The sequence below is a fragment of the Vulpes vulpes genome, chromosome 11, assembly GCF_048418805.1.
Source record: "Vulpes vulpes isolate BD-2025 chromosome 11, VulVul3, whole genome shotgun sequence".
Classification (NCBI taxonomy): domain Eukaryota; kingdom Metazoa; phylum Chordata; class Mammalia; order Carnivora; family Canidae; genus Vulpes; species Vulpes vulpes.
The window spans coordinates 38,291,338-38,316,873 of NC_132790.1; the positions used below are offsets into that span (position 1 = coordinate 38,291,338).

At 40.2% G+C, this 25,536-nt stretch overlaps 1 long non-coding RNA gene across 1 annotated transcript; it reads right to left on the minus strand.

Moving 5' to 3' along the window:
- Nucleotides 1-8,030: 8,030 nt before the first annotated feature.
- LOC112932340 (uncharacterized) lies at nucleotides 8,031-25,170 on the minus strand. The gene is made up of 4 exons (XR_011995163.1): nucleotides 25,031-25,170; nucleotides 24,805-24,929; nucleotides 10,359-10,446; nucleotides 8,031-8,325 (listed from the first exon to the last, which is right to left on the minus strand). It is a non-coding gene; the product is annotated as an uncharacterized lncRNA (long non-coding RNA).
- Nucleotides 25,171-25,536: the final 366 nt, after the last annotated feature.

The window sequence follows — 25,536 nt, forward strand, 5'->3', positions numbered from 1 at the left end:
TTAGAAAGATAACTCAGACATGGTTTCTTGTCTCTGAACAATCAAGAGCAAAAGGTCTCAATTCTGAATTTTCGGAAAATCAGTTGCATTAAAGAATCATACATTCTCAGAGCTAGACAGGCCCTTAGAAGTTGTCAAACTTGGTTTTAGAAGTGAAAGCTTTTCTCCAACTCACCTCTTAAATAGGAGCTCCTCCATCATCACCTGTGGGGAGCATGACAGCCGAAAGGGCAGGAGTTACAAGCTTAGTCGAGGGGGCTCGATTTCAGTTCCATCCCTCATAAATCGCTTGGCTAACCAGAACCTCTGCTTTCTTGTGAGTAAAGACAGTAACATCTACTTCAAAGATTGGCTGGGGAGGCCAAATGAAATGCAGCCTGGATATGGCAGGTAGTATTAGTAAATGGGCACCGAAGTTTGTCAGCTCTCTTCAACTAAATACTAGGGAAATGAGTTTGCCCCTTGGAAATTAAAATTAAGGCTGACATATGCAAAAATCACTGAACAAGTCTGAATAATTTACAGCCTAGCAGAACTGGTTTGTATCTGATTGAATTTATTAACATTTAAAGAAAGAATGCAGAAATCAGGAGAGGTTGGGAATCTCAGAGGCATTCCACATGTAAGCATTTTCTGGAGGATTTTTACATTTAGCCAATAATCTGTAAGTGTTATTCATGAGGGGGTGCACAGTGCAGAATGGTTGGAGGGATTTCCTGCCAAGGATTTTTAGATTCCTGTTTTCATAAGCACCACTGCCCTTACTCGCTGGCATGGCTATCAGGGTGTCTGAGTCTAATGCCATTAGACCTCGGGTGCCTCTGGCTTCCCTTGGCCTGATTCCATGCTTTTCATGCAACCTCTGCTGCTTATTTGGAATCGCGTGTACATCAGCCCCTAGCCACAGTACAGACTGGCCACTTAGAGGTCGGGTATTCTATTCCCTGTGGCCTTATTTCCTATGGTAAATTCATAAATTGGTATTTGAGTTTTGTCTCTCAGTTCTGTGAGCTCGCTTGCTATGATCTTGTCCAACAGATGAATCCACTCTATGTGCTGACAGCATCAGCAGGGCCTCAGATCGGCGGGGTGGGGGTGGGGGGTGGAATTCGGCAAGGCAATAAATGTCCCCTAGTGAGAGAGGATAACTGGCAGCCTCCTTTCCCAGGATGGCCCAGTATCACTTTATGACTAGGTTAAATCTTTTTTTAGTTTCCAACCTAGTCACCTGTAAAATATTCATTACATCTCTTTTCTATCCCAAGGAGGAGTCTTTGGTTAAATGTTACCTGAAGACTGGGGAGATGATCCTGGGAGGCACCAGTAGAAAAGTGGGAGAAGCAGGGAGGAAATGCAAGAAAGCCAGAAACAGTTTAGGGACGCTTGGGTGGCTCAGTGGTTGAGTGTCTGCCTTCAACTCAGGGCGTGATCCCAGGGTCCCGGATGGAGTGCACACTGGGCTCCCCACAGGGAGCCTGCTTCTCCCTCTGCCTCAGTCTCTGCCTCTCCTCTTTCTGTGTCTCTCATGAATAATTAAATAAATAAAATCAAAAAAAAAAAAAAAAGCCAGAAAAGTTTACAATATCAAGCAAGCTAATGTTAGGGGCAACTAGGACTCAATCTCAACAGGAACTCAGGGAGGCCATATAGAACATGGCACAGAGTTATTTGCCTCCCCACCCCATAGGCAAGTAAGATGTACATTTATCTGCTAATTTCCATCTCTTTTTGGTTGAGGGCTATTTCTTGGTGCATCAAATCTTGGCACTTCTGGCCTACTAGTAGTGCCTAGGGCCTGGAGATTGCCTTCCTGGGTGAGAATCACAGCGGTCTGCAGAACTATGTAGGCCTGTACTAGAAAGGGAGTGCCAAGGCAGAGGCAGGGCCAATGAAGGGGGTACCCAATAGCATCTGCTATAGGAGGTAGCTCATGAAAGAATGAAAAGCAATTGATACTCTCAAGTGCTTATAATGACTCGACATCATTCTAAGTGAAAATCCAGTTCACTGACAGTGATAAAAACAGTAGAAAATTCTCTGTGTTTCTGGATTTGGCTCCATAAAGGGCACAGAAGGAAGGAAGGCAAATCTGAGATTGATTCCCACTTCTCCACATTCCCTGCGACTGAGGAAGTGATGACTATAGGAACTTATTTATTCCCCCAAGTCAGTGCTGAAACAGAATGCTACGGCTTTGCCTTATATTTACATTCTGTTTCAATGTCTGGCAGAAATCAAAGCTTGGGGGTGTCTGCCAGCTGACCCCAGTTTAACTCAGGTAAGCGCGATGAGATCAGAACATAAGTTCAGAGGTCTCCCTCCTCAGTACTCAAAGTGCAAAAAATGTCACATTTTTAAAATGTTCTCAGTTGTAATCAGAATTCACTGAAGACTCTCCTGTCCATCCAACTTTTGCAGAAATCTAATACCAACTATTTGAAGGACTGTGGGATGGGTTCCTTTCTCTCTTCCCTTTTATGACACAAAAACACTGGCAGGACAGGAGGGAGGGGAGGCTTATACAGACCTGAAATGGTGCCCACCAGGCATCAAAACCGTGAGCAGGGGAGAAATGAGATCAGTGTGCGTGTGTCTCTACTGCCCTTGTTCCTTGTAGCTGTGTGGGGGCCTGAAGAGGTAGCGGTCTCCTTAGCTCTCCTGCTCGAAGCTATAGTAAAGTCTGTTGGCCCACCTCTCTGCCTGGGAAGGCAGCTCTTCAGGGGGACTGCAAACCTCAGAGCTAAACTCAGCTCCTGTTCTTCTTTATACCTTGGTCTTAGGCCAAAACCGCCAGCCCTGACCCGTGTCCCCTACTGCACTCTTCTCCTGAACCCTACTGAGGATGGATCCTCCCACAAAACTGAAAATCAAAAGTACTTTCTTATTGCTTATTCTTGAATAAGAAAGCCTAATCGCTTCACTGGAACTAGAGTCAGCTTTGATTACTTTCAACTTCTCTTTTTTGGTCTGTAAATTCTTAGGCATATGTAAATACAACTTCAGGAAGAAAGGAGAAATAGAGAAGAGTAACAGGGTAATATAGGGGGTGGGGAGTGACACACAGCTCCGAAGTCACTCAACAGGACCCAAAGGAACCAGCAGGCATCAAAGGCATTTCTATCAGTAAAAGCAACAAAAATATAATTTCTGGCCTAGAATTCCACCAGAAAATTTCGGGAGTTATAATTGTTTATTCATATGAATTTTTTGATGGAAGTGTCCCTGACTTGACCTTCACCAGCTATCATCCGGCACCTGTTTTCCAGTCCCAGACCGCCCTGCACCATTCTCATCAGTGATCTTCACTGATCTTAGTCATGGGATAGAGACACAAAGAAATGACAAAGATTTTTCTTTTAGATGTTATTGCTTTGAAGTAGGTATTGCATTCCCCGAAGTCCTCTGTTAAGCCCACTTTGATGCATCTACAATGCAGTGGGTGATACTTTTGTTGATGGTTTTTTTTTTTTCAAGATTTTATTTATTTATTCATGAGAGATACAGAGAGAGAGAGGCAGAGACATAGGAAGAGGGAGAAGCAGGCTCCCTGCGGGGCAGGATTTAATCCCAGGACCCCCGGATCATGACCTGTGCCAAAGGCAGATGCTCAACCACTGAGCCACCCAGGTGTCCCTTCTGTTGATGGTTCTAAGATCATTTCAAGAACCTCACTGAAGGCTTTTCAGCTGACGTGTGTGTGTGTGCGTGTGTGTGTGTGTGTGTGTGTGTGTGATGGAAATATTTAATATTTGCTTAGTATAATAATTTTGAAATCTCAGTGAGGAACTGCTAAAGGGATTTGTTAAAAATGCAGATCACGGGATCCCTGGGTGGCGCAGAGGTTTAGCGCCTGCCTTTGGCCCAGGGTGCGATCCGGGAGACCCGGGAACGAATCCCACATCGGGCTCCCGGTGCATGGAGCCTGCTTCTCCCTCTGCCTATGTCTCTGCCTCTCTGTCTCTCTCTCTCTGTGTGACTATCATAAATAAATAAAAATTTAAAAAAATGCAGATCACTTCCTAAGACTAATTCAGTAGGTCTGTTATGGGCCTTAGGAATCTGTGTTTTTTATAATGATTTTCAGATGCAGGGGGTGGAGTGGGGAACAAGTTTGCCAAAACAGGGGACTCTAGAAAGGCATCCCCTGGTGCCAAGGGGGTCTCCTTTTATGGATAGAAGATGAAATAGACTCTGGAGAAGGGAGCAAAAAAACTACATTTTTGTGACCCTGAGGAACTGGGTAAATCATCACCTAAAATGGGCCCTACTTCTGGACTTGAAGTTTTGCATGTTCCCAGATTCCATAGGTCCACTTGGGTATGATTTCCTGCCCTTATCTATAAACTCACAGTCCTGCTGTGCAGAGAAAACCACTGTTGACATTATAGGTTCATTCTTCTTGTACATTTTTAAAAAGATGTTATTTGAGAAAGGGAGAGAGAGCACGAGTGGGAATGAGGGGCAGAGGGAGAGGGAGAAGCAGACTCCCGGCTGAGGAGCCTGCCGTGGGGCTCAATCCCAGGACCCTGAGATCATGACCTGAGCTGAAGGCAGATGCTCAACCAACAGTCACCCTCTTCTTATATATTTTAAAGCATCTTTTTGATAGAATTAATATTCTTTTTTACTTTTACAAAATTGAGAATATATATATGCACACATACATTCTTCTGAAATATTTCAGTTGATAATACTGTTTACCTTTTTTTTTTTTTTATGTCAACCAAATCTATCATTATCCTTTGAAATTACTTCATAATAGTCCATTCTGGAATATGCCATAATTTAACAAATTTCCTACTAAGGAACATTTGCATTTTCTTCATTTTTCATATTATAAATGTGCCATCCTCATACACTATTTCTGTTATTTATCTAGGTCCTAGAATCATGGAGTGATTCAGGTGCCAGATCATAGAGTATATACATTCTTAAGGCTTTGATGTATTTTACCAGCTTGTCTGCCAGAGGGAACATATAATTTATATTCCCATCAGCATGGAGATTGGTATGTTTGGTGGTTCAAAGTAGGTGACTAATGGTAAAATGCTGGCTAAAAAGAAAATATTTGTTACTGAATATTTATTGTCTCTTATCTGTATACCACTTTGACAGGTGCTGGGGATATAGTGGTGACCAAGGATTCCTCAACTTGTTTCTTTGTATTCTTTCTTCTTCAGTTACTGCAGATTTGAAAAAAGGTCTAGCTTTGTGAATGAATTAACTAACATCACACATCATGATGTTACATAAATGTGTTACATAAATGACATCAGAGAGAGCAGCCTGTAGACAGTGGAGGTACATTTTGGCAACCATCACATATATGTGACGTCCCTATGGAATAATGTTCACCCACACCTTCCTTCCTTTGCTCTCTCCTATATAAATGTGTCTAGAAGCCTGGCAATTTTATTTCCCAAACTCCCTTGCTAGCAGGGTTGAACAGATTATTTCCATTTTTTTTTGTTTAAGATGTATTAATAGAGAATTTCCATATTTGCTAGAATAGAAATGTCCTTGATACTAAAATTTATTTTATAATGTAATGTAATTGAAAGATTTTGAGTTTTGCAATCATGTAAATATAATTTGAATCTCTGATCTATCACATACTTATTTAATGACCTTGAGTTTTAACTTCTCTCAGCTCCCATTTACTCATCTATAAAATGAGGCTGATAATATTTGTGTTATAGCATTGATGTGATGGTTTGATAAAATAAAGCCTGTAAAGCTTTTAGCAAATTGCCTGACACACAGATGATATCAAATGACTGTTTCACAGAAAGTGGTCCTCTCATCCCCTGCATCTCCCCATACCTCTTGCTTAAGTCCTGGGTTTTGCTGTTGGTGCCAAGTTAGGCTTGTGCCCAGTTCTGAACCATCCCTGTAGCTAGGGAGAGAGGACTGGCTTCAACTAGTCTGGGCTTCTCTCTGGAGCCAAGCCTTAGTTCAGCATCCCTTAGGTGGCTGAGAAGGTAAATACCCCAGTGCGAAGTCAAGGCCCCATTATCAGAAGAGGTGAATGGACTCTGAGGAAGCAACCCACACATGTGCATGGAAGTGCATAATTACCTGTGCCATGCATTTGACTCAATACACTTATGTACTTTGTAAAAAAATATCTCATTTAGTCATAAATCATGTTTAATAATATTAGGTTATGCTGTGATAATACACAATGCCTGGAGAGTAGTGACTTAAAACAACTCAGATTCCCTTTCACTCCTGTTCCATGCCCATCCTGAGCTGTGCTGGGGATTCTTTTTCATGTTGTCTTTACTCTGGGACATGACTGACAGAGCCACTACCACCTGGAAGGTCTTTGTGGCACCAGAGGAAAAGAAAGCAAAGGAAAGCAAAAGGCTATTGGCTCTTCGCTCCCATTTCCTCAGCTGAAACACAGGGCATGACCATGCTTCACAACAGGACGGTAGGGAAGTGCAACTGTGCCCTGTGCTCAGAAGGCAGAAGGCTGGTGATATGTGCGAGCAGCACAAAGGTTCACAGGCAAACTGGAAACAAGTAGACTTGGAGAAAGACAGCCTGGGTCAAATTCTGACTTCACCAGATGCTAACGCTACAATGTCTTGAGCAGGTATAATAATGCTTACACCATCGGGTTGTAATAAGGCTATATTTGTAATTTCCAACAGTCAGGTGCCTGAAAACATAATAGATGCTGTCACGAAAACTAGTTGAGTGAAAAATAATCACTTCACTGACTACAGTTACCTATCTACATACCAATGCTGTTTCAGATTCACAGAGTTGTTATTTTATTTTCGCATTTAAATTCAGAGATGGTGTCTAATGAAACCTGGGAAATCACTATGTAGGGAGGATTGAAGGAAGTCAACTCTCAAGGTGAGAAGCTGTCATAGTCTGGGTTCCCCAGTTAACAGACTCTGGGATAAACATTTGTTTGCAGGAACAGTATCTGCAAAGGGATGAGGAAAGTAGGACTGGATAAGAAGAAAAGCTGGCTTGCCAGGTGGTATCACGGAACCAACCTGCCTGGGAGCTCTGGAGCTGGGGTGGCCCTTCCAGGACGTGCTGGATGGTGGCCAGGGAGCCAGGCCTACCCTTGGGCCAGGTGATGCCTGTAGAGGGCAATTTCTGGAGAGGGACTTAGCTGAGAGCCTTAACCAAGCAGCACTCGCTGCAGCTAAGGAAGATGAGGGAGGTACTGAGGGATTCAGATCCAGGCACCAGATCTACTTTAAAAGTGAACCAGGAGGGGCACCTGGCTGGCTCAGTTGGTAAAGCATGTGACTCTTGATTTAAGGGTTACAGGTTTGAGCCCCACATTGGGTGTAAGGATTACTTTAAAAAAATAATAAGGAGCAGCCCGCGTGGCTCAGCGGTTTAGCGCCACCTTCAGCCCAGGGCCAGATCCTGGAGACCTGGGATGGAGTCCCACGTCAGGCATGCATGGAGCCTGCTTCTTCCTCTGCCTGTGTCTCTGCCTCTCTCTCTCTCTCTCTCTCTGTGTCTCTCATGAATAAATAAAATATTAAAAAAATAATAATAAAAATAAAAGTAAACCAGAAAATGGCATACATAAGCTATAATACTGGAAGAACCCAGACTACGACTTGTCATTACTCTCACTGAATTGTACTTCCATTTGAATAATAAATGAGGTATTTAAGTTTAATATTCTAATATATAAACAGTGACATTCATTTTAAAAATTCAGAGTTGGCATAGAACCTACATTATTTGTCTCTTGCCTCTCTTCAGTCCTCATGTAGGAATAATTGTCCTATGCCAGGTCTAATGCCAAAATGCAACTTATTTTCATGGCAATCATCTCAGAAATAATTCCTGGAAGGCAAAAATCATTATTTGGCTTATTTCTACATTGGCTGAAACACTTTCTAAGCCACCAATTCTTAGGCTGGAGTATGGAATTTCTCCAGGACTCCTTAGGATGTCTCCATGAAACACGAGGAGGCCCAAGATAACGGCATGTCTTCTGGAGCACAGATGTGATTCAATGACTTGAAAGGCAGGGAGGAGGGTTTTCAGTGAATGGTAATCAGTTTATTAGTTTTCAATTTAAAAAGCATATATATTAAGGAGTATAAAGCTACATCATTTTAAAGATACAACTATATTCTTTAAATAAATCTCAGGTTCATTGTAGAGCATTCAAACCTCATGAAGACACAAGTGGGTTCTGCTGTGCCTTTAAGGGGACTTCACTGGAAAAGTCTGCAAAGCCTATTCCAAACAGCGACAGCTTTCTCATTACTGGCTGATCAGAGCTTCTTTCCAATTTCACCATTTTTATACCACACTTCCAGCAATTGTTTCCTTGGGAAACAGAACATATAAAGCTCATATTTCTGTTAAGAGTATTAAGGGTGAACATCAGTATATCTTATCCTCTAAAGGGGCTCTATGTTAGCAAGTCAATGACACTCCAAAGAGATATGAAGAAACTACCACCTCAAAGCATCTTTCAAAATAGGGTCACGGTGGAAAAATCAGTGAGAAATAGAACGCGTAATCATGGTTGTTAAACATTTTCCATGGGCCAAAATCTTCTCACAAAGTTTATCTCATATAATCCAGTTTTGGGGAAGTATTTATTATCCTGATTTGGTGAGCGAGGAAAGGGTTTAAATTCAATTTTGTTGGTCTTCAAAAATTATGGCTCCTCTATGTTGTTGGCCAAAATCCCAAATTCTTTTGACTACTATGTAGAGAAGCCCTATAGTACAGAGAAAGGAATCTGGCCTTTGGAATCACACAGAACTTTATTTTTTTAAGATTTTATTTATTTATTCATGAGAGACACACACAGAGAGAGAGAGAGAGAGAGAGAGAGAGAGAGAGGCAGAGACACAGGCAGAGGGAGAAGCAGGCTCCATGAAGGGAGCCTGATGTGGGACTCAATCCCGGGTCTCCAGGATCACGCCCTGGACTGAAGGCAGGCGCTCAACCGCTGAGCCACCCAGGCGTCCCCACACAGAAGTTTAGATACTGGTTCTAGGGGCGCCTGGGTGGCTCAGTGGTTTGGTGCCTGCCTTTGGCCCAGAGCATGATCCTGGAGTCCCAGGATCAAGTCCTACATCAAGCTCCCTGCATGGAGCCTGCTTCTCCCTCTGCCTATGTCTCTGCCTCTCTCTGTGTGTGTCTCTCATGAATAAATAAATAAAGTCTTTAAAAATAAAAAAAAATAAATCCTGGTTCTATCACGTATTAACTCTGTGACAATTTAGAAAGGACTTAATTTTTTTTTACCCTAGGATATTTAATCTGGAAAATGCCAAGACCCAGTGTTGAGTTGTGAGGATAAGAATAATATATAAAAGCACGCAGAAATTGAAATAAATAATAGTAATTTGTTAAGATGCATGGAATAACTTTCTAAGAGTTCCAGATCTAACTTTATATATTATTCATTGAATGTTCAATTCAATGAAAATGACAAGATGAAGGTGCTACTTCTTCCCAGTCTAGTTAGGAATGAAACACTGAGTCACTCAAGAGCCTTGGGCAGAAGAGGAAAATGTTCTGACTCAGGGCCTCCCCTACCTGTATAATTCAGCCCAGCCCTGAATTTCTTGTGCTTCTCTCAGGCAGTTGATGACAATTACATCATTAAATACCCTCCTCCAGTTTTCCCAAAGAAGCCTTGGTAATATTCTCAGTATGCTGTGGCTACTGCTTTTTTTTTTTTTTTTAACCTTCCTCTTTTACCTGACCCACTTTTGTGTGGGATATTTTCTCCACCATTTGAGCCAGTTTTAATTAAAACTGATAATTCTGGGGTGCTTTCTACATGCTCCCTGATGAGTGTGATATAAATGGACACAATAAACAGACCATCTAATATTGATAGAGTCTACAGCTGCCATCTGCTAATTAGAGCCAGTAAAGGCTTTTGGGGCAAGAGTTCCCATGTGACATTTGTTTAATTAAAGCCTTTGTCTGCCCTGCTCGGAAGGGTGAAAAATATCCCACTTAAAAAGGACTGAAAACAAACATAGCTTTTAGAATGCAGAACATTTCATAACAGACATTCCTGGGGTTCCAGGAGGAAACTTTTAGTCTAAAGTAATACTTTTTCTTGATAATATTTATAATGTTGTACTGTTAATGGAATCAGATAATTTATTCTATTTCTCAAGCCACCTGTATACATGGAAGTAGGTCTGATATATAAGTTTGAAGGGGAGAGTATGTTCAGAGATAAGTCAGGGAGGATTGGGGCAGGGACCATGGAGCCAACTGGCAGATTGGATCCTTCCTATATTACCCTATGGATGATGAACTTGCCTTGACCAATTCTGTAATGTTTGCCCTCAATCATGAGTTACTTACTGTAGATCTTTAGTTACCTGTTATAACAGAGACAGGAAGTGTGGAGTTCATCCCTAATTTTGCCATGAATTGAGAAAATTATTCTTTAAGTCTCCATTGCTCTACCTTAAAAAATGGAAGTATGTACATTTAGAAAGGGCTTTCACTTGCTTGATTTCAAGACTCTCCTGCTTTAATTATTCTGATTACACTTTGAGGGGATTTTTCCAAATGTGGTTCATATAAATGACCAATTTCCAAGTAATTAAAACACAAAAGCATATATTAACAAATTGGTAAATTATTCTTTCATGATACATCTTATACAGTTTTTACTTTTTTTATTTTCTTTTTTTTTTTATTGGAGTTCAATTTGCTAACATAATAGCATATCACCCAGTGCTCATCCCGACAAGTGCCCCCCTCAGTGCCCGTCACCCAGTCACCCCAAGCCCCCATCCACCTCCCCTTCCACTACCCCTTGTTCGTTTCCCAGAGTTAGGAGTCTCTCATGTCCTGTCATCCTCACTGATATTTTCACTCATTTTCTCTCCTTTCCCTTTATTCCCTTTCACTAATTTTTATATTCCCCAAATGAATGAGACCATAATGTTTGTCCTTTTCCGATTGACTTATTTCACTCAGCGTAATACCCTCCAGGTCCCTCCACGTTGAAGCAAATGGTGGGTGTTTGTCGTTTCTAATGGCTGAGTAATATTCCCTTGTATACATAAACCACATCTTCTGTATCCATTCATCTTTTGATGGACACCGAGGCTCCTTCCACAGTTTGGCTATTGTGGACATTGCTGCTGTGAACATTGGGGTGCAGGTGTTCTGGCATTTCACTGCATCTGTATCTTTGGGATAAATCCCCAGCAGTGCAATTGCTGGGTTGTAGGGTAGCTCTATTTTTAACTCTTTGAGGAACCTCCATAGTTTTCCAGAGTGGCTGCACCACAGTTTTTACTTTTTGATGATATATGTTGTAAGTTTGCTTTTAATTCACTGTGAAGAATTCCAATTATCAATGAATTATAGATATAGAGAATGAATGGCTAATGAATAGAAAGTATTGACTCTTAGAAACCTAGATAAAATGATGTTTTGTGGCATAAGTGGAGGAATCTGATCTATATGGCTGTCCTTGGTTCATGATTTAGCCTTATGTTTTGCTAAAAATGATAAATAGCACAATGTCTTAATTCTAAGATGCTCTCCCTCTCCATATTTTAATGTTTCTGAAATCAAGATGCTTCTCAAAATCAAAGCCAAAATAGACTAGCCTTAGTTGTAAAATAGCTGTCATTCCTCCAGATATGCAAATTTATGTGTGTGTGTGTTAGAGAGACAGAAACAGAGAGACAAAGACAAAGAGACAGAGGAGATAATTTTTTATTTGCCACTCTCTAAGTTTAGTTACTTGCACTATACTGGGGGCTAAATTTCAATTCTTGTATTTGGAATCCTAATTGTTACTAAATATGCCTTCAAAAATACTACACTAGGAGGCAGTATTGGAATAAAACAATTATTATGAATGTTGATACTTTACTGTCAACCATAGATCAGTAAATAAAAAGATTTCTCAAAAAAAATAAAATAAAATAAAATAAAAAGATTTCTCAACTCTCTCAGGACAGGTCATAAAATAGAGCTAGGATATTGACCTGATCAGGTCACCTGTGTGAAAGACTGAATTTCAGTTCCAGAATTCTCTCTCTGTAAACTTCTTTTCCTCTTTCCTTCCTTCCATTTTTAAATAAGTGACTTTATTCTTGGTATCTTCACATTATTAAAAATTCAATGCAAATATAAGTTCAATGCATAAATAATCTATCAATTGAACAGATTAGAATAGACAAATTTCCTCTGCAAAAGAATTGCAAATAATTTATGCAAATACTCACCCTCAAAAAAGTGAAGCCTAATTTCTGACTATGTAAGTGTGGGCTGTGTATAGTAATTTCCCTCAAAGAGTAAAGTTTGAAAAATGGTACAAAGAATAACTTGACAGTGGAAATCCAGACAGCCACTACCTCAGCCAGGTAAGGTTGACAGTGATACATCATGTTGACATTTTGGGCCTTTGATATGATGTGATGGAAATGACACTTTACCTCCAGGATCTTCTTCCCCGAAATCTGTAACTCCAGCCTCACCATAAAAATACATCAAATAAATCCCAACTGGGGGACATTCTATGAATACCTGACTTGTATTCATCAAAACTGCCAAGGTCATCAAAAATAAGGAAAGTCTGAGAAATTGTCATGGCCAAGGGGAGCCTAAGGACACATGATCACTAAATGTAATATGATATGCTATAGATGCAGCCTTAGAAATGAAAAAAAATAGATAAAAATTAAGGTACTTTAATAAAGGAATTAAACTATTAACTTAGTTTGCATCAATGCATCAATGTTGACAAATGGACCATACTTATGTAAGAGGTTAATAATAGGGAAACTGGCTGTGGAGGTAGATGGGAATTCTCTGTACCATCTTCACTATTTTTCTGTAAATCTCAAACTATTCTAAAGTAAAAAGTTTATTTTTAAAAAGTAAGTACTGCAGGGGAAGTACTGTATTTTTAAATTCTTTGTATATCACAAGAGCTATCTCCTAGAATATATTTCTATTTACTACATGTGCCTTTAAAGTTAAGATACTAGAGTTATATATTTTAGGTATTTTTTTAACTTCAGAATTTCTGATGACTACCATCTATGAGGTAAGAAATTAGTATACTTATATATTATTTCTTCTTTCCTTCTACTGCATTCTTTTAATATATCGTTATATATCATACCGTTATATTTAAAATATACAATTCCTCCAAAAGATGTTTACCTCTATTCCTATATTTAAATAATTGAGTGCTAGCATTTTTAACCCCATTTTTTCTATTGATGAAATTTGTATTTAAAATACATCAGTTAGGGATCCCTGGGTGGCTCAGTGATTTAGTGCCTGCCTTCAGCCCGGGGTGTGATCCTGGAGTCCCAGGATGGAGTCCCATATCAGGCTCCCTGCATGGAGCCTGCTTCTCCCTCTGCCTGTGTCTCTGCCTCTCTCTGTGTGTCTCTCGTGAATAAATAAATAAAATATTTCTAAAAAAATACATCAGTTATCCTCTAGATCTCATTATCAAGTAGAATTTTGTTTTACAAAACTAACTCCAAGATTTTATCTTTCTTGAGATGTGGGATGCCTGTGAACAACAATACAGTGTTATACTTGAAAGAAATACAACCAGGGAAATACAGCCAATGTTTTCTTAACTGATTCTCCCAGCCTATTGTTCTGTATAATGAAGTAGTCCCCTCTTTTTCAGTATCACAGAGTTTAAGTCAGAGATTTTTCACATTCAGAATTGAAAAATTATATTGAACCAATTTCTTTCATTTGGAGTCTTAGGATATATATGAAACTAGAATAATAGAAGAGAAAATGGGGGACTTGGGAAAAAGGAACAAAACAGTACAGCTTAGTTCTAAGCCACCAATAGTTCTGAAATGGGTATCTGGTTTTACAATAGGATTTTCCATAAGGAGTTTAGGCCTTAACTCTTCCGATGTAATGTTTGAAAACATTGTCTATGGGACCGAGCACAGCAAAGGTTTGTAATGGGAACTGGTGTAAGAGGCATGAATATGAGTATGGCAATACTAACAGCACCCATCTCTGGTTACAATGTCCATCATCCTTGCCAACCACAAGAAAGGCCTTAGTGCCTTGGGGACAATGGGCAAGTTCTAGCATTATTGTGTTTCTCTCTGAGCCTTTGTCAATTCGGAGCTTCCGTCTCACATTTATCTATCTCATTGGCAGCCCGCTACACACCTGCTAGGCATGCGAATTTGTCACAGAGCTCAATGTCCGGGGAGTCAGAAATAAAAATTCATGTCTAGAAGTAGAGGCTGCAGGTCCACTTTGAGCAAATATTCAGTATTATGGGTAGAGTTCCCTTCAGTAGCAACTTTGAGATGTGCAAATATAGTGAGACATTTATTGAATTAAGGGAAGGAAGAATAGGATCTCCTGAGGTTCAAAATAGGCTATCTCTTTAATTACCTGTTGGCATACAGAGCTGGCATCTCTTTCTCCTGTGTTTTCTCCAGCAAACCTAATACCTGGTTCAAAGCCTATCTATCATGCCATCTCTGAGACTTTAATCCTCTGTATTCTCCTACAGTAACAGTCAGGACTTTTTAATTTTCAAGGAAAAAGTAGCTTTGGCCAAAACAAGGATTTCAATATAAGGATAAAGGGCAAATTCGGAGAAATGTCAGTGCTGCTGTACCTCAAGAAGATACCAATGCCAGGAGGAGAAAATCGAATGACCTGTTTCTTTATCTCTGCTCTTGCTAACATGTCTGTCTGTCTCTCTTTTTCCACATTGATGTACTCTGTTTCAATTATTCAAGTCCATATGAAGGGATTCCTTTCTCTATAAAGTTGGAATGATAATACATGATGAAGACAACTGTGATTATGATAATGCTGCTGATGATGATAAAATACCTATTTTCTGGGCCTAAATACAAGGGTAATACATATCCAATATGACTGTTGTAAATACTGGAAAAAATCGTCTTATGGAGAAATTTAGCCAATTTCTGACCCACAGTAATTTAAAAGCCAAGTAAGGGTTTGATCACAGAGGGCTTTGCATCCTGTGTCAACAGTGGCATTAATGAGAATTTGTTAAACACTTACTGTGTGCCAGGCAATTTTTAATGGCTTTTGGTAAATTATCTTCTTTAATACTTTAATACTCTGCATAACTGTATGAGTTGGGTGCTATCTGTAGGACCCAGGAAATTTAACAAAAATCCCCTACCCCTGGACAAGCAGAGCAGGACTAACTCCATTTTGTGCTGCACCCGCCACCTCCTGTGTGACCCCCACATAACTTGCATATTGCTTAAGGGGCTCCCCACCCTAGTCAAGCTGCTGGGCACACCCTAATCGGAAATCGGCTCATAACAATGTAACCCTGCTTTGTGCCCGCCAAAACTGCGCGCCAATTCTGACCAAAGTAATAAGCCAGCTCAAATGGATACTTACTATAGGGTACTGTGCAACTTTCTGCGTATCCCATTGGTGACTGGCCCCTATAAAGCTGCTACGCCTTTTAGCCTCGGGGTCCAAGTCCCTGCTCCGCTGTGTCGGGTGCACTTGGACCCAAGCTCGAGCTTGTAAATAAACCCTCGTGTGTTTGCATCGGTGTCGGCTCCTTGGTGGTTTCTCGGATTTGCAATCTTGGGCACAACACTATCATTATCCTCATTGTCCAGATGAGGAATCAAAAATATAGAGATGTAAGTAGGTAGATAGTAGAATCTGGAACTGAAGCCTATCAGTCTGACTCAAGGGGTTGTATTCTTAACCTCTATGTCACACTGACTCTCAAATGGAATTTGAACCCAAAGATAGTGGTGATCTTTTTTTTTTAAAAGCTGAGCAGGGAGCCCAAAATGGGGCTCAATCCCAGGACCCTGAGATCATGACCAGAGCCAAAGGCAGAGGCTTAACAGACTGAGCCACCCAGGTGTTCCAACAGTGTGATCTTGGGTGTTTTAACCAATGAAATTTTAGAAACAACTTGAAACAGATTTGGTTTTTATAAAGATCACTTAGATGATAAAATTGAGAATACCTGAGGATACAAAGGTCAGCTCTCAGCATTGCTAGTAAAACTAAGCATAAAAATAATTCTGTGCCAAGAAATTTGAAATATATGTGCCTCAAAATAACCTAGATAAATATATCACAGCCCTGAAACCATTTGATGATTTTAAAGGGTTCAGACCAAGGTTACCCTACATGTTGGTTCTTTAGAAAGCATTAGTTCTCCCTCTTTTCTCCTGTGAGGCAAAATCTAGCTTAATGGCAGGACTAAGGACTTTTGAATTACTGACACCATGCCAAGCCTTGAGATAAAACATTTTTGGATTCCTGAAGAGATCAGTCAGATATTCAGCATTTCCAGGATCAGACTGAGAGTGAGCTCCAGAGGGATACATGAGGCCTGAGTTTAAATATCTCTGAAGCACAAGCATGCAAAGCAAATGTCTGTGTGCTGCAAATTCTATGTCCTAACAACTGCAACTCAAAGAAAGTCAAATGGACTCAAAATATTTCATCTTCATACCAGGCACAGTCCCAATTTCTATTTGTAAATTGATAAAAACCAGATTTCTCTCAGTACTTGGCCTTCACTTCTCAATTTCTCTTCTTCCTCTCTCTCTCCTACACATACGCCCACATAAACACATGTGTATACATGCATACATACAAAAACACATATACATGTATATGCCTGCATACTTTAGTGATTAATTTTCCTTCAATAATATTGAATTTAAACTGAACCGGATCTGGACTGGAAATTCAGCTCCAGACGATATGGATATGAAATTGTTCCCTTTCATTAAACTCCGAATATTCTTTGGTTCCTCATACTTTTTAATAATTTATTTTTATGTTTTAGATTCCTTCAAAGTCTGCATAGGGTCTCCCTCTATAAGTAAGTAATAGACTCAGGACAACCAAAAACAGCTTTTTTATTTCTTGTAACCAAGTCTGTTTTCATTATATTTTAGTCTATCTTTGCTTTTATAAGGATGAAGTCTTGCTGTTCTGGTTACAAAAAGAAAGAAGTCCATCTTTTCCCTCCTTGGCAATCAGCCTATTTTTCAGAGGTGAGGCTGTTGACCTAGATACTCTGCAGTGACCTGGTCACTTCCCCTAACTATACTTCAAGATGTTACTAAATGGAATATTACTCCATTATATAACCGCTGGATGATCTCTAAGTATATTCCCATCCTTCACAATTCAGAATGTCTGTGCAGTTATCAGAGATCAACATGATGCTTACATAATGAGTATTCCCCATGGATTCACTCAAGACCCAGAAATAAAGTCTGACAAATAAGGCACTTACGGCATTTTATATAAGTGCATGAGGTAAGGATGGTATGGAAAAGGCAGAGAGGTTTCGAATCCACCACAAAAGAACTACAGAGATACTAGCATTTTTGTTAATAGATTTTGTAATCATATTTAGAATAGGTTATCCCAGAATATTTATAATGATCACAAAGTCTTGCTGAGCAGGTTTCCTCTTTCTTTGCCCTGATTTGCCATTATCCAGCACAAGAGAAGAATTATTTTTCCTTTTTATCTACATATCCACACATGACATGCTGGAGTGATTTTTTTAGAGTTTATGTTATTGCTTCTCTCCAAAACAATCTTAGAATTTTAGCAGAGATTAAATCAAACAATTATTTAAAGATATCTAAATAGTAGATGGGGCTATTCATATCGTTCAACCAACAAATATTTTTTTTTTTGAGCAGCAATTAGGTGTTAGGAATTGTGCTAAGTGTGGAAAATGTATCATCTGAGTTCTACATTTCCTCAGGATAGAGAGAGTCAGAGGACAATGCTGTTTCCACTCTAATAATAAGAATAAGCTGGATACTATACAAAACCATAGAAGTTTTAAAATTTATTAGAGAATGGAGGCCATGAACTGAAATGCACAAGGTGATGAGCCTCTCTGATGAGAGAGCAGACCCACCTTCAACAGAGCGGTGAGAGGGAGAGGGAGCTACCATAAATGTGGATAAAAATAAAGTAGATGGAATTTTAATTAACTTTTAAATGCTGGGGCATGGAGATCTCTGCATCCCCTCACTGACTCTTGCCCTGGGCCTTCACAGAGTGCTCACAAGAAAGGCTGAGGACAGAGAAGAGGAAATAAAAGAGATGCTCTCAGTGGTGCCATGCAAATGGCTATCTAAGTGAGGGGAGGAGAGGTAGCCCAGAGGGGGGCCTGCTGTATCCCAGGCCCAAGTTGTGGGAGAAGGCAGTCATGGCTGGAGGAAGGGCAGGAGTACTACAAGAGATCACTCCTCCTGAGTGGCAGGCACAGGACCCACCTGGTCTACAGAACTGCAAGGAGCCTGCCAGTGCTCAGGTCTCTTACCAATTACAACAAAGCATCACTGCCATGGGGAATTTGAGGACTGCCACGCACAGAGGATAACTACATAGGTGGGTACACAGTAGATGGGACAAACAGAAAGTAAACACCAACATGCCAGACTCAAATCCAGCCATTTCAGTACCTATGCTAAGTATAAATGGATTCAACACTCTAGCAAAATTCAAGGATTGTCAGGCAGGATTAATAAAAAGATCCACCTATATACTGTTTACAAGTAACACATAAAAACACAAACAAGTTGAGTGACAAATAAATAAAATAATACACTTTTGAACCTTAAATATAAGTAAGATGATGTAACTTGTGATACAAGAAGTTGCCCACATGATAACACCCTGACTTTGGAATCAACCAACCTTTCACTTTTGACACATTGATATCCTTAAATACAATGTATCTCCATTTCTCTGCCATACTTTGTCATGCTTTGTCATTTTCACTGCAAAGCATCCATGTATTTTTCCAATTGTTGATCATTAACCTGATATAAGCAACCGAAATTAAGTGCATCAAATTCATCAAAGTTTACAATCTCATTAGGGAAGCATGATGTGGAAACAGATAATGAATGTTCAAAGATTTGGTAAGAGGGACTGTTAAAGGTTTCTGGAAAAAAAAGTCTGATAAGGATGAAGGTGAGGCAGACAATACTTTGAAGAAACCAACAGTCTCCTCATCAATTTCACGATTTCCAGTCATCCCTTCCTCTTAAATTTTCGATAACAACAGATGAAAATATTAGCAAAATAACAATTTTATTATATTATTTCCCTGTACAAAACTGTTCTCCCTGCTGATCTATCTTCACCAGCAGGGGTGTCTGTTTAGTATAGTTAAAATACAATGTATGTGGGGTGAAACTCAGGCCCAAACTGCAGCCTTTCTTCCTCTCCAGAGCCTTCAATACTCACTCTTCTGAACTGTATCCCTCAGAGCCCTGACTCAATTCCCTGGGTCCAGATACCATACTTACCCATTATTCTGCTGGGTCATGACATTATACCTACCTACTTAATCCGGGCACTAACTAGAAATCGTTTGCCAAAATTGAGAACCATGTTACTGCCCACATTCGTGCCATGTTCCGTCAATTACAGAAGATGTCCCCTTAGATATCAATGGTGCCTAGATCACATGACCATGTTTCCTTGTAGTCCATATACTGGACTGATGCTTCCCTTTATTCCACACCAACCCACCTTCAAGACCTTAGACTGTTTCCCAAGAATAAGTTTATATAACATCGTTCCATTTGCCTCTTTCTTTTTTTTTTTTTAATTTTATTATTTATGATAGTCACAGAGAGAGAGAGAGAGGCAGAGACACAGGCGGAGGAAGAAGCAGGCCCCATGCACCGGGAGCCTGATGTGGGATTCGATCCCGGGTCTCCAGGATCGCACCCCGGGCCAAAGGCAGGCGCCAAACCGCTGCGCCACCCAGGGATCCCCCCATTTGCCTCTTTCTTTGCCTGCTTCTAATCTCCCTTCTTCAAGAAAAAGAACCAGGGATGATGGGAAGCAATATGCACAGAATTGAACTTAGCCAGAATCATCATCAAACTGAAAGACAGTGAGTTAATGCTATAGGCTTTTAACATAGAGGATAAGTATGTCCTCATCTCAATACAAAGAACCCATTTAGAGATCTCAAAGCACTAAATGATATGAGGTCATGGTTTAGAGGGCAGTGAATTAGAGGCAGGAGATCCTGGTTAAAATGAATTTTCTAGAAAAAAAGAATGTGGGTATCAACATATTTATGACACTAAGATATACTTACTTATGGGCATATTGGTAGACACTCAAGTCCACACTTGTTTTAAGATAACAGATCAGTCATGAGTAGGATGATTACCTTCAAAAATAGTTCATGTACTAATGCCAGGAAAGGTATAAATAATTATCCAAGTCATTATTGGCTAAGAGGAGTATATTTTCTATCAAGTACAGTTAAAGGAAGAATTACTACCTCACTGTCCACTACACTGTATTTCAGATAATAAACACTGAAAATAATGTAGCAAAGTGGAGAGAAAATAGGCTCAAATCTAAAGCCCTGGGTTCAAGTACTGATTCTTCCAAATACCCTGAGTCAGGCTTTTGGTCTCAGGGAATCTCAGTTTTTGTATCTGTAGAGTGGGCTGTTAAAATTTGTCCTATCCCATAGGTTGTTTGGAAGAATAACATAAATGTTACACTAACATGCAAAACATAATTAATTTGTTTATTGTTACTGCCATTTGGACAGGCACAGTGTCTCATAATGAGGTTAATATAATGTCTTATTTTTAACATGTAAATGACCACTGATGTTTTACATCCTTCCTTAACACAGGAGATTTGAAGACCAGGTTTTGAAGCCAGGGTTTTGGGCAGAGACCAAGATAATTCAGCTGCCAGCTACAAAACTACAGCAAGTGCCAGAAACACTATTCATTTTTGAGTTGGGAAATTATCTTTGCCAAAACATGTCTTAAGGGTTTTTATAGTTCTTTTCCACGTGTCACTATGAAAATGTTATTTTTCATATCTCATGTTTGAATGGGGCTGTCAGGATAACAAGTATCAACTCTTTTCCAGGCCTGGGAAATTGATCCAGTTAAACTGAAGCTACGGAGGAGGAGTAGTTTAGGGAATCCAGTGATTTCTGACTTAAGCCATGGGCAATGCAGACTGAAATTAGCACAGGCATCAGGTTTCCAGTTGATAGCTGGTATTCCCAAGTCAGTTTCCTCAAAGGTGGCTCCCAGACAAACATCCCAGAAACTGGCATCAACACTTGGGAAGACATGGCAGTTGGGGAAATGTTTGAAATATGTGACAATTAATCATGTTATAACTACTTAGAAAATGCCATTGTTACTCTCAGCCATCTTTATCTCATGGCCACATGAGAAAAAGGAGATTCGTTCAAAGCAGACCACAACATCTAAATTCTAAGTGACTAGAACTGAAGATGGTTTGGGGAGGAATTAGAGCTCTGAACTGATGTGCACAGGCCCCTGTCACTTCCAGGACCTGCACAGCAATGCCTTCCTGACCTTACACTGCCATCCTGTGCATAAGCAGGGACCTTAAAAGGTTGAAATGGTAGAATCAATAGGTCTGAGTTTCTTAGGACTGGTGTGAAACTTTAATAAATGAAAATACCTGGAAAGCTGTAGGACAGGACTGAAACATTTTCAAGGGATTCAATCCTCCAAGATCATATTTTAAAGAACAACTGATAGACGTTACTGTAAATACAACTGTTTTGAGTTTACATCCTACATACTTGCAATACCACAATAAACCACTTACATCCTATTAATAAGTTTTGATATTAGTCAGATACGAAGCTATGCCCTTCCCAATATTTGTCATTCAAATTTGTGTATCCCTACTGGCCAAGAAGATTTTGCTGAGTTTAAATTTCTGCAGCCTTGCATTCTGAAAACCACAGTTTACTGAAGGTGCATTTTCATACTCTAGCCTTGTCTGCCATTAAATACTCCTGAGCTATGGGAAGTCAGCTGATGACTAAGCAGGGGTGTGACATAGTCACCACTGCTATGGTAAGGACTGGAAGAGGTAAGGTGGGAGTAGAAGGGGATTCAGGAGGCTGGAGCAGTGATGCAAGTTATATAACTCATGAGAACGTAAGAACACACATGTGGACAGACAGATATAATCAGTCTTCAGAAGTGAGAACTAGTAGGAAGTCATGACTAATTGAACATTGGGGGTGGGAAAGAAGAAGGAATCAATAACAATATCTAACATTTCTGATTTTGGAACTTGGTGAATGGTGGTGCCCTTCAACAATGGAGAAGAGCTTATTTGTATGATGATGTATTCAGATTTGTGCATTTTACACTTGCTGATATACCTTTGTACAAGTGGGAAGTGAGATAATCTGGTTTAGAGTTATGTCAGGCATTTTTACATTGGCCTCAAAGAGCTCCACCTCCTGGCCTCCAGGCTTTCTGTATAACTCTCCTTGAGGAATCTGCTTCTGCCAGAAGAATATGGGAACATTGAGGAGATATCTCTTCCGTGATTAGATTACAAAGACTGACTCCTATCTTGGTCTCTCCATTGCCTTCATAGCTTGCGCACTTAGAGGAAGTCAGCTGCCATACTGGAGAGGCCCATGTAGCAAGGCACTCAGGAGGGTCTCTGGCCAACAACCAGTAAGCAACTGAAGCCTTTAATCCAAAAACATACAAGGAACTGAATACTCCCTACAGTTACTGCATGAGCCTTCCCCAGATGAGTCTTCAGATGAAAATGCAGACCATCAACTAACTCTCTGAGGAGAGCTCTATGAGAAGCCATAAAGCAGAAAACCCAGTGAAACTGAACCCAGATTCCTGCCCCACAGCAATTATAAGACAATAAATGTGTGTCAGTTTCAGCCATTAAGCTTCTGGGTAATTTGTTTTACCACAACAGATAACTATACAGGAGGGACACCTGGGTGGCTCAGTGGTTGTGCATCTGCCTTTGGCTCAGGGAGTGATCCCAGAGTCCCAGGATTTTTTTAAAAAAAGATTAATTAATTAATTAATTAATTCATGAGAGACACAGAGAGAGGGAGAGAGGCAGAGACACAGGCACAGGGAGAAAGAAGCAGGCTCCATGCAGGGACCCCAATGCGGGACTCGATCCCGGGACTCCAGGATCATGCCCTGGGCCAAAGGCAGGCGCTAAACCACTGAGCCACCCAGGGATCCCCAAATAAATAAATAAAATCTTAAAAGAAAGATAACTATACATGAGCTTTGTAGATGGAGACTAGATTGGAGACTTATCAGCATATCGATGGTTTATGCTGACAGTGAACAGCTCAACAAAAGATAATGTGTAGTGATGGGGAAAAGGAGATTGTATAAAAGCTGGAGGAATAGCAAATTTTTTAAGATATTATTTATTTATTTGAGAGAGAGAATATGTGTACGAGAGCAAGAGAGCACAAGCAGAGGGAGTGGCAAGCAGAGGAAGTGGGAGAAGCAAACACCCCACTGAGCAGGGAGCCCAATGTGCTGGCTTCATCCCAGGACCCCCCGCATCAGCATCGTGACCTGAACCAAAGGCAAACACTTAACCAACTGAGCCCCCCAGAGGCCCCTGGAGGAAATGTAAAATTAAGGAGAGACAGGAGACCAGGAACCAAGGAGAACTGCATAGAAAGGGAGATCTGAAAGATGGGAATTGCAAGGTTAGGAAAAGCATGACCCAGTATCAAATGCTGAGATACAGACTGAAAACGGCTTTTAGCAGTCAGGTGTTTTTTGCTTACTTTGATGTGAACAATTTCAAAGAAGTGACCTGGCAGAAGGAAGATTTCAACAGACTGAGGAGAAAACACAAAGTGAGAAGAGAAAAGAACCTTCTTTGAAGAAGCATAGCTGTTAAGAGAAGGAAAGAATAATGTGCTATTTGCAGTAAGATGAAAGATGGGTGGCTTTTTTATGAGGGGAGAAAGACTTGAGCGTGTGAGGGCTTCTTGGTCATGCAAATTTTGATTACATTTTCTGGTATTTATAAAATACTAAGCTGTTATAAAAAAACGATAAAAAAATAACGTTCACTCATAATCTTCCTGCCCTTTTGAAGGTACTTATTGTCCATTTGCATTTTATAGAACAAAACATTGTTTTTGTATATAGTATAAATATTTGTTAATGTTGTATATCAGCAGCAGTTGTTTTTAATACTGCATAATACTGTCAAGCCTGCATACTATAAACGATCTGTTTTCTATTTGTTGGACCTCTAGGTTGTTTCCAACTTTTCATGACTGTAAACAACGCTGTGATTAATTGTGCAAAGTTGCTCCAAAACAAAAACAGAGAGGTTCCTCCCAAAAGATGTTTTCTGGATGCCTGCCAAAGCAAGCACTCCTCCTGCTTCACAGGGCTCTGGGCTGAATTCAATAAAAATTCACGCAAAAACTGCAGGGGCTCTTTCTTTTTGCTTCTTTCATTACCCCAAACTTCAGAAGCCCAACAGGTGGCTAGTTCAGATATACAGAAAGAAATCACTGAGGGCCCAGATTGATGTTAAACTTTCAGTGAACCCAGTGTGTTCTCTGAACCCACCTTGAGTTGATGTCTTTCTACCAAAATTTGGGGGTATAGGAAATAGAGCAGAGGGCTTCAACCACCTTTCTTTTTTCACTTCTCTATTTTTTTATATATATTTGAAGAAACGCTGCCGCCCTTAATGCCTTTCTTGCCATTGCACTCCCAATAAAATAATCTACTCTCCCTTGGAGGGCCAAGTGTGCTACCAGAAAATATCTGTCATTCCAGCCTATAGCAATTGTTGTAAATCTGCTAAACATTAGGTTTGCCAAATCCTTTCTAACAATCGCTACCACATTTCTGGCAAGATGCTTTTTGAAAGGAGAAAGCTTTTACTGCTTTTACAGTGGTCAGCAGAAGTTCACCAGGTTTAAAATAGAGTATGTCATACCTTTTTCCTGTTCATCTCCTGATTAACCTCTCTGTCTCTGAGATCACCCTTCTTTTATTCATCCTGGTTTAAGATGATGAAGGAATCTTCTCATCTCTCAGGGCTAGTGCAACTATGATAGTTACCTAAAAAAACATAAGGAAGAAGTAAGCCCTTTACATACAATGTCTCATTCCATTCCTTGTAAGGACTGTTTTACAGATAAGGAATCAGAGTGGTTACGTACCTTGCCCTAAATCACAGAGCTCCATCTACTTGGGATTATAACCTGGGTCTCTATGTTTTAGAAGCACAGCTTTATACTTCCTCCCTCAAGATGTCCTTCCTCTGTCATTCTCAGTTCCCTTGGGGAACTTCCCTGTTGTTCTGCTGAGCAAAATTTTTGGATCAATAAATGATGGTGTTGGTTTTTCTGGAAATCGTTCCCATTATTCCCCTTATCTTTTTGTTATAGGGCATATCACATCACCTGGCATAAAATAAAGACTTTGATAAATGGTAGCTATTATTATCAATAAAAATAACTAAGTGGGTGCAAAAAGTCAAATACATCTGGCAGTCGAAGTTGGTAGAGATAATGGAGAGATGGTGACCACTGGTTGACCCTCAAGCTAGATCTGGACAATTGAAATCTCACCTCCCCCTGCCTCCCTTGGAATGTGCCACCTGCCTGTTCCCACAGTGGGAGCTCTTCCAATGACATAGCCTGGAGTAAGGTGTCGTTGAGACCAC